Genomic DNA, 6,686 nt, shown 5'->3' on the forward strand with positions numbered 1-6,686 from the left:
AAAGCAAAACTCCCTCAAAGTGTCCCAAATCCCCGCAGTTTTTATTAATAAGGCCAATAAAGAGGAGCGAGGCAGTACGGTACGATAACCTTTCCATCGCAGTGGCAGGCAACGCTTGGTGGCGGCGAGGCGGACTCAACCCTCGAGAAAACATTGAAAAAAACACCGTTAATCCCACGCCCCGCAAGGTAAGACTCACGCAGCTTGTCCCTAATTAACCCAGGGTGATTTAGGACACGGGGGAAGGGGGAAATAAGGGTGGGAAGGGGGGGAAATAGGGGAGAGAGGAGGGCGGGGTGCAGCGGGGCGGGTGTGTGTGTGGGTCTAATTAATTGTTTACTCAGCGCCTTGACCTTTGTTGTGCCTTTTTCCCCCCCAGCGGCGCTTCCCCCAGGGGCCGAGGGTGTGCAGGGGGTCCACGGGGGGCAGGGGGGGCATAGTCAGCTGGCCACCCCCTCCCCCCCTCTGGAAATGTACACACGCCTACACACACGCACGCACGCACGTACACCACCTCCATCACTCATGTGTGCACCTCACTCACGTACACACACACTGCAGGCCACTGTGTGCACCTGATACACACACACACACACACACACACACACATGAAGGATAGATTGCATGAATATAGACAAGGAGACAGTCCTATCTGAGCTTACTTCAGGCCCTGTAAACCACAAATAGGTAAATACTATATAATAAGTAGCCACACACATTCATTTTATTTATTTTAAGGAAAAGTTAGGTAAATACACACACCGTCCAATAGCTCGCTTCAAGCCCCGCTCAGGTTGGGATATTTTATTGGCAGGGAGCGGTTACTGTCCCCCATTGAGCAAGGGGGATGTGGGGTGTGGCGCGTGAAGGTTCCGGCAGTACCCAGAGACCGTCTATAACGTGCCTTGCTCTAATCAGGAGGGTACTTGCTGGCAACGACAAGTTGAGTTCATGATCAGGTCGGGGTGAATTACACACACACCTCATTACCTTTCCCACCAGTAATAAGTTATATGAGTTACCAAAGGAGATATGAAAGTAAATCTTATTCACTCAGTAATTAGATATCCACCCTCAGCCTTGTGAGCTCATCTGACAGGTAGTAGGGCAGTTGGTGATCCTCTGAGAGGCTCCAGACATTCCAGGAGCCCACACACAGCCCTTCAGAGGTTAACCCCGGGCCTGGTTCTGCTGGCAGGCGCTGCCTCTGCACCTCCAGGCCACCCCTAAAACAAAGAGAGGGGCTAGGGGCCCTTCCTCCTTCAAGATGCAGGGGTCACATAGGCTTTGCCTTGCACCTGTCACTGAGGGCAGGCTCACCCAATGTGAATACACTAAGGAGGCCCACTGTACAGTTTGGCTGTTTACTGTTTACCGTTGATGAGGTTTCAGGCCCCGCTCCACTGCTAGTGCAGTGCTCTCCGAGGGCCATCAACAATTACGATGTCAGCCTCGATTATAATCCTCGATACACTTATTCAAAACGTCATAGTGAGTGAGTTGAGTCTTGATTGCTTTCATCAATAGCCTTCTGATGTCCTTTTAATAAACTTGGCATCATCATAGTCATTTGGCCCCCCAGTAAAACTGGATTTGGGTTGAGGTTCACGCCGCAACCCCAACTTCTGCCTTTTGATATGTTTCTGACTTCTTTTTTGTGTGTGTGATGGGGGTGCAAGCCTCTCCCCTGAACCAACCCAAATTAGGGGCTGGGCCGACTGGTAACCATAGGGAAAGGACACTGGACCCCTGAGAGGATGAATCCTCCATCTACAGTACTCAAAGAAATAAGCATGAACTGGAAGGAAAAAAGAAAGAAAAACTGCTTGGGGAGGTTGAGGACACATTCACTGCACATCCAGATAGACCTGCCCTTAGTAGTAGAAGCAGAAATAGTTATAGTGGTATTATTATTATTATTAATAGTAGGGGGAGTAGTAGTAGTAGTAGTCACTCCCTTAAAGAAATTCAATCCCCATAAACTTAAACCCTTAAACTTGCCCCTAAAAAAAAAAAAATGCAACTTCTGTGATTGCTTGCCCGTATACGACTGTTGTGGCGATGACTGTAAACACTGTAAACAACTGTAATGATGATTGCATACCTTAGTTTTATTCCTGGATACAAGTGAGATTGTTTTACTTATTTATTCAGTTGATTAGGTATATATATATTTATTATTATGTATTTATTTTATTTACTATTTATTTGTTTTTTGCTCTATTCATTTTATTATATATTTCTCATTTATTTATTTGGTTTTTTTTCTACTATTTTTGGTCAAGTTTTGCAGTCGTCACACTCTGGTCCACATGCCCCACCTTTACTCTCCTTTTTATCTCTTATTTTCATTGTGAGGTTAGACATTTAATTACGACCCTTCAACTGTCTCTATCAAAAGCCTCCTCGCACATCACTGTAATGAAGATAATGACGAGGGTAATGATGATAGCACTAGGTCCTCCTCCACACACTTTCTCAATAGTCATGCATAAGGTAACTATCATGAACAACTTAACCATGGATGACTTAACTAAACCATGAAATTGACTTACATGACATTTCTCTGCATTGTATTTCATGTCACTTATTAGTACAAACACACAATGAAACTTGACCATGAACAACTAACCAAACCTTGAATGACTCTACTACATCATGTACAGCTAAACTTAACCTTGGAATACAATCACATGACATTTCTCTATTGTATTTCATTTATCATTTATTAGTCCAAACACACTAACAAAGCCATGAGCAACCACACTAATCCACGCACAAGTAAACCTTCCTTCGTCTACATTTCCTCCTGCCTACGACTTACACGCTTTGAGAGGAGCGTATCAAGACACCTCTCCACCCGAAATTGACCTCTCCTCTGACCTCTCGTTCTTTTTTCTTTTGGTGGAGCATCGTATGGCAGGCTTTATCGTTGCTGTGTTTGTTTTTTGCCCTTAAACTGCCTCCCTTGCAGTAAAAAAAAGACCTTTACACCATACAAAACTTTAACTCCATCACACACTCTAAACTATTAATAAGAACTGATGGGGGATACCAGTAACTCATTATTCCACTCTATTTTCATCCCATTTTATCTCCTAGGCAACCCATTTAACTGCCCTCTTTACTACACTCACTAATGATAAGTATTCAGATCCCTCAAACTCCATTACACACACTAGTATCAGTAATAACAATAATGGGAGTAACTTATCAGTCTGCTCTATTTTTATCCTTGTTTTCATCCCCTTCCCAATGCTGTCAACTAACCTCTATAGTTCACTCACTAATGATAAGTATATGTAACTCTTTTTAACTCCATCACACTAAACTATCAACTCGTAATAACAGTGATGAGAGTAACTTATTGTATCACTCTATATTTATCTGATTTTCATCCCCTACACAACCCTATCAACTACCCTCTATACTACACTCATGGTTGATAAGTATACATAACTCTCTAACTCCATCTCACACACTAAACTAAACCATAAAAGGTGGTAGTAACTTATCATTCCACTCAATTTTTATCCTATTTTCACCCCCTTCCCAACCCTATTAACTGCACTCTCTACTACACTCACCAATGATAAGTATACATAACTCTCTAACTCCATCACACACACACTAAACTAAATCATAAGAGGGGGGGGGTTACTTATCAATCCACTCAATTTTAATCCTATTTTCACCCCCTTCCCAACCCTATTAACTGCACTCTCTACTACACTCACCAATGATAAGTATACATAACTCTCTAACTCCATCACACACACACTAAACTAAATCATAAGAGGCGGGAGTTACTTATCAATCCACTCTATTTTTATCCTGTGTTCTTCCTCTACCCAACTGGCTTCTGTCCTTCACTCACTCCCGTTGATAAGGCCACAGCTATCACCCTGCCCATCTTTGCCCTTCCCTCTGGCCTTATCTTAATGACATCACGTCTCTCTATCTCATTTCCTCAATCTTTGTTTAAATGTTCTCACCATACCCTTGTTATCTCTGTTGACATGTGGTATGTGTTTGTTTGTTACGGTTTCTGCGCTATGTACTCTTGTGGTTATGATGATGATGGTTAATAAGAAGCATGATGGCAGCAGTAACAGTGGTAACAGTGGTATAGTAGAAAGACTAATACATACTACTAATCTTCATGGTTGTTGTCGTAGTGGTCATCATCATCATCCTTCTGAAATTGATCCTCTCTTGGCTATTCTATTCTATTAATTTATTTATTTCTCTTTTTTTTTTACAAGAGGACAGTTCAGGGGCATAAAAAAAGGAAACAATAATACTGCTAATCTTCATGGTTGTTGTCGTAGTAGTCATCATCATCATCCTTCTGAAACTGATCCTCTCTTGGCTATTCTATTCTATTAATTTATTTATTTCTCTTTCTTTTTTTACAAGAGGACAGTTCAAGGGCATAAAAAAAAGGAAACAATAATACTACTAATCTTCATGGTTGTTGTCGTAGTAGTCATCATCATCATCCTTCTGAAATTGATCCTCTCTTGGCTATTCTATTCTATTAATTTATTTATTTCTCTTTTTTTTTTACAAGAGGACAGTTCAAGGGCATAAAAGAAAGGAAACAATAATGAAAAAAAAAGCCCGCTACTCACTGCTCCCAAAAAGAGTACAGAGTGGCCGGAAGAGAGGTCAACTTCGGGAGGAGAGGTGTCCTGATACCCTCCTCTTCCTTCCATCCTTCCTTCCTTTTCTACCTATTCAGTTCTCAACCCTTCCAGAATGAGAGGTTTCCATTCCTTCTACGACACTGATCTGTACCTTTCCAAATTCAGACCTTTCCTAATGCAAACAACTTCCTTTCCTCTGCTTCTCTGATCTTAACCTTCCCAAACAGAGAGCCTTCAATCATTGGGCTACCCTCTTCTCTATCTTTCCATATTCATACCTTTCCCAATGCAAACAACTTCCTTTCCTCTGCTTCTCTGATCTTAACCTTCCCAAACAGAGAGCCTTCAATCTTTAGGCTACCCTCTTCTCTATCTTTCCATATTCATACCTTTCCCAATGCAAACAACTTCCTTTCCTCTGCTTCTCTGATCTTAACCTTCCCAAACAGAGAGCCTTCAATCTTTAGGCTACCCTCTTCTCTACCTTTCCAAATTCAGACCTTTCCTAATGCAAACAACTTCCTTTCCTCTGCTTCTCTGATCTTAACCTTCCCAAACAGAGAGCCTTCAATCATTGGGCTACCCTCTTCTCTATCTTTCCATATTCATACCTTTTCTAATGCTAGCAACCTCCTTTCCTCTGCTTCTCTGATCTTAACCTTCCCAAACAGAGAGCCTTCAATCTTTAGGCTACCCTCTTCTCTATCTTTCCATATTCATACCTTTTCTAATGCTAGCAACCTCCTTTCCTCTGCTTCTCTGATCCTAACCTTCCCAAACAGAGAGCCTTCAATCTTTAGGCTACCCTCTTCTCTATCTTTCCATATTCATACCTTTTCTAATGCTAGCAACCTCCTTTCCTTGTCACTCTGTTCTCTCCCACGCCACAGCATCTGCCTCTCTTAACATGACACACCAACACCCAAAGACCTCAAGGGACTCATTATCATACTAGTGTAGCAGGTTGTCTTGTGTCTACTATGTTTTCTGCCTTTCCAAACTCAGACTTTCCCTAATGCTAACACAACTTCCTTACCTCTGCTTCTCTGATCTTAGCCTTCCCAAATAGAGAGCCTTCCCAGCTTATGCAACTCTCATCTCTGCCTTTCCAAATTCAGAGCCAACAAGTTCCCTTCCTTTCGCTACTTATTCTCTGCCTTGCCACATCATCTGCCTTGCTTAACATGGCACACAGACACCCAAAGACCTCATTATCATACCAGTGTTGCAGATTGTCTTGTGTCTACTATTCTTTTCTCTACCTTTCAAAAATAAGAGATATCCTGATGCTTACAAGTTCCCTTCCTTTCGCTACTCATTCTCTGCCTTGCCACATCATCTGCCTTGCTTAACATGGCACACCGACACCCAAAGACCTCATTATCATACCAGTTTTGCAGATTGTCTCGTGTCTTCCCTCCCTTCCCTCTGCCAAACTTTCTCTCTCAGCGTATTCCTATATTGACTGTCATGCTTTACTCTGAGCTTTGTAGAATCCCTTTAAAATGATGATAATAAGGATAATAGTGATAATACTAGAGTTTCGTTTATGTATGTGTGTGTGGAGTGGTGTGTGTGTGTGTGTGATGCATGTTTGATGGAGCCAAGATACATGGATGCATACAGATGATCACACACACACACACACACACACAGTATAAGTATTGCTGTGGATAAAAGTAAGCTCAAATACATGACTTTACAATCTTCACTCAATCCTGGATAAGTATAAGTAGATAAGAAACACACACACACACACACACACACACACACACACACACACACACACACAAACACAGACACCCCCCTCTCTTTACGCACACAAACAAACAAACTCAGACACAGTGCTTCCAAGGCTAAGTGAACAGTATATAAAAAAAACACTCCCCGCATCTCCTTTCATGCATATCCGCACCCTCTTAGCGGCCCATCCTCGGCCCATCCCCCCTTTAGCTAACACAGAGGTGAAGGAACACACACTAAGAGATACCTTGCCACTATCCCCATTTCTGTATCCTTGGCCTAGACACATATAAA

At 42.3% G+C, this 6,686-nt stretch overlaps 1 protein-coding gene across 12 annotated transcripts in view; it reads left to right on the forward strand.

Annotated features, from left to right (window-relative positions):
* The first annotated feature begins 95 nt into the window (after nucleotides 1-95).
* The window catches only part of LOC127005634 (arginine-glutamic acid dipeptide repeats protein-like), a 48,594-nt gene continuing 42,003 nt past the window's right edge, over nucleotides 96-6,686 (forward strand). For all 12 annotated transcript variants that reach the window (XR_007758767.1, XR_007758766.1, XR_007758765.1 and 9 more), the window contains exon 1: nucleotides 96-188. The gene's annotated coding sequence lies outside the window, so the exon portion shown is untranslated. The remainder of the gene's footprint in view (nucleotides 189-6,686) is intronic.

This window comes from Eriocheir sinensis, chromosome 30, assembly GCF_024679095.1.
Source record: "Eriocheir sinensis breed Jianghai 21 chromosome 30, ASM2467909v1, whole genome shotgun sequence".
Classification (NCBI taxonomy): Eukaryota; Metazoa; Arthropoda; class Malacostraca; order Decapoda; family Varunidae; genus Eriocheir; species Eriocheir sinensis.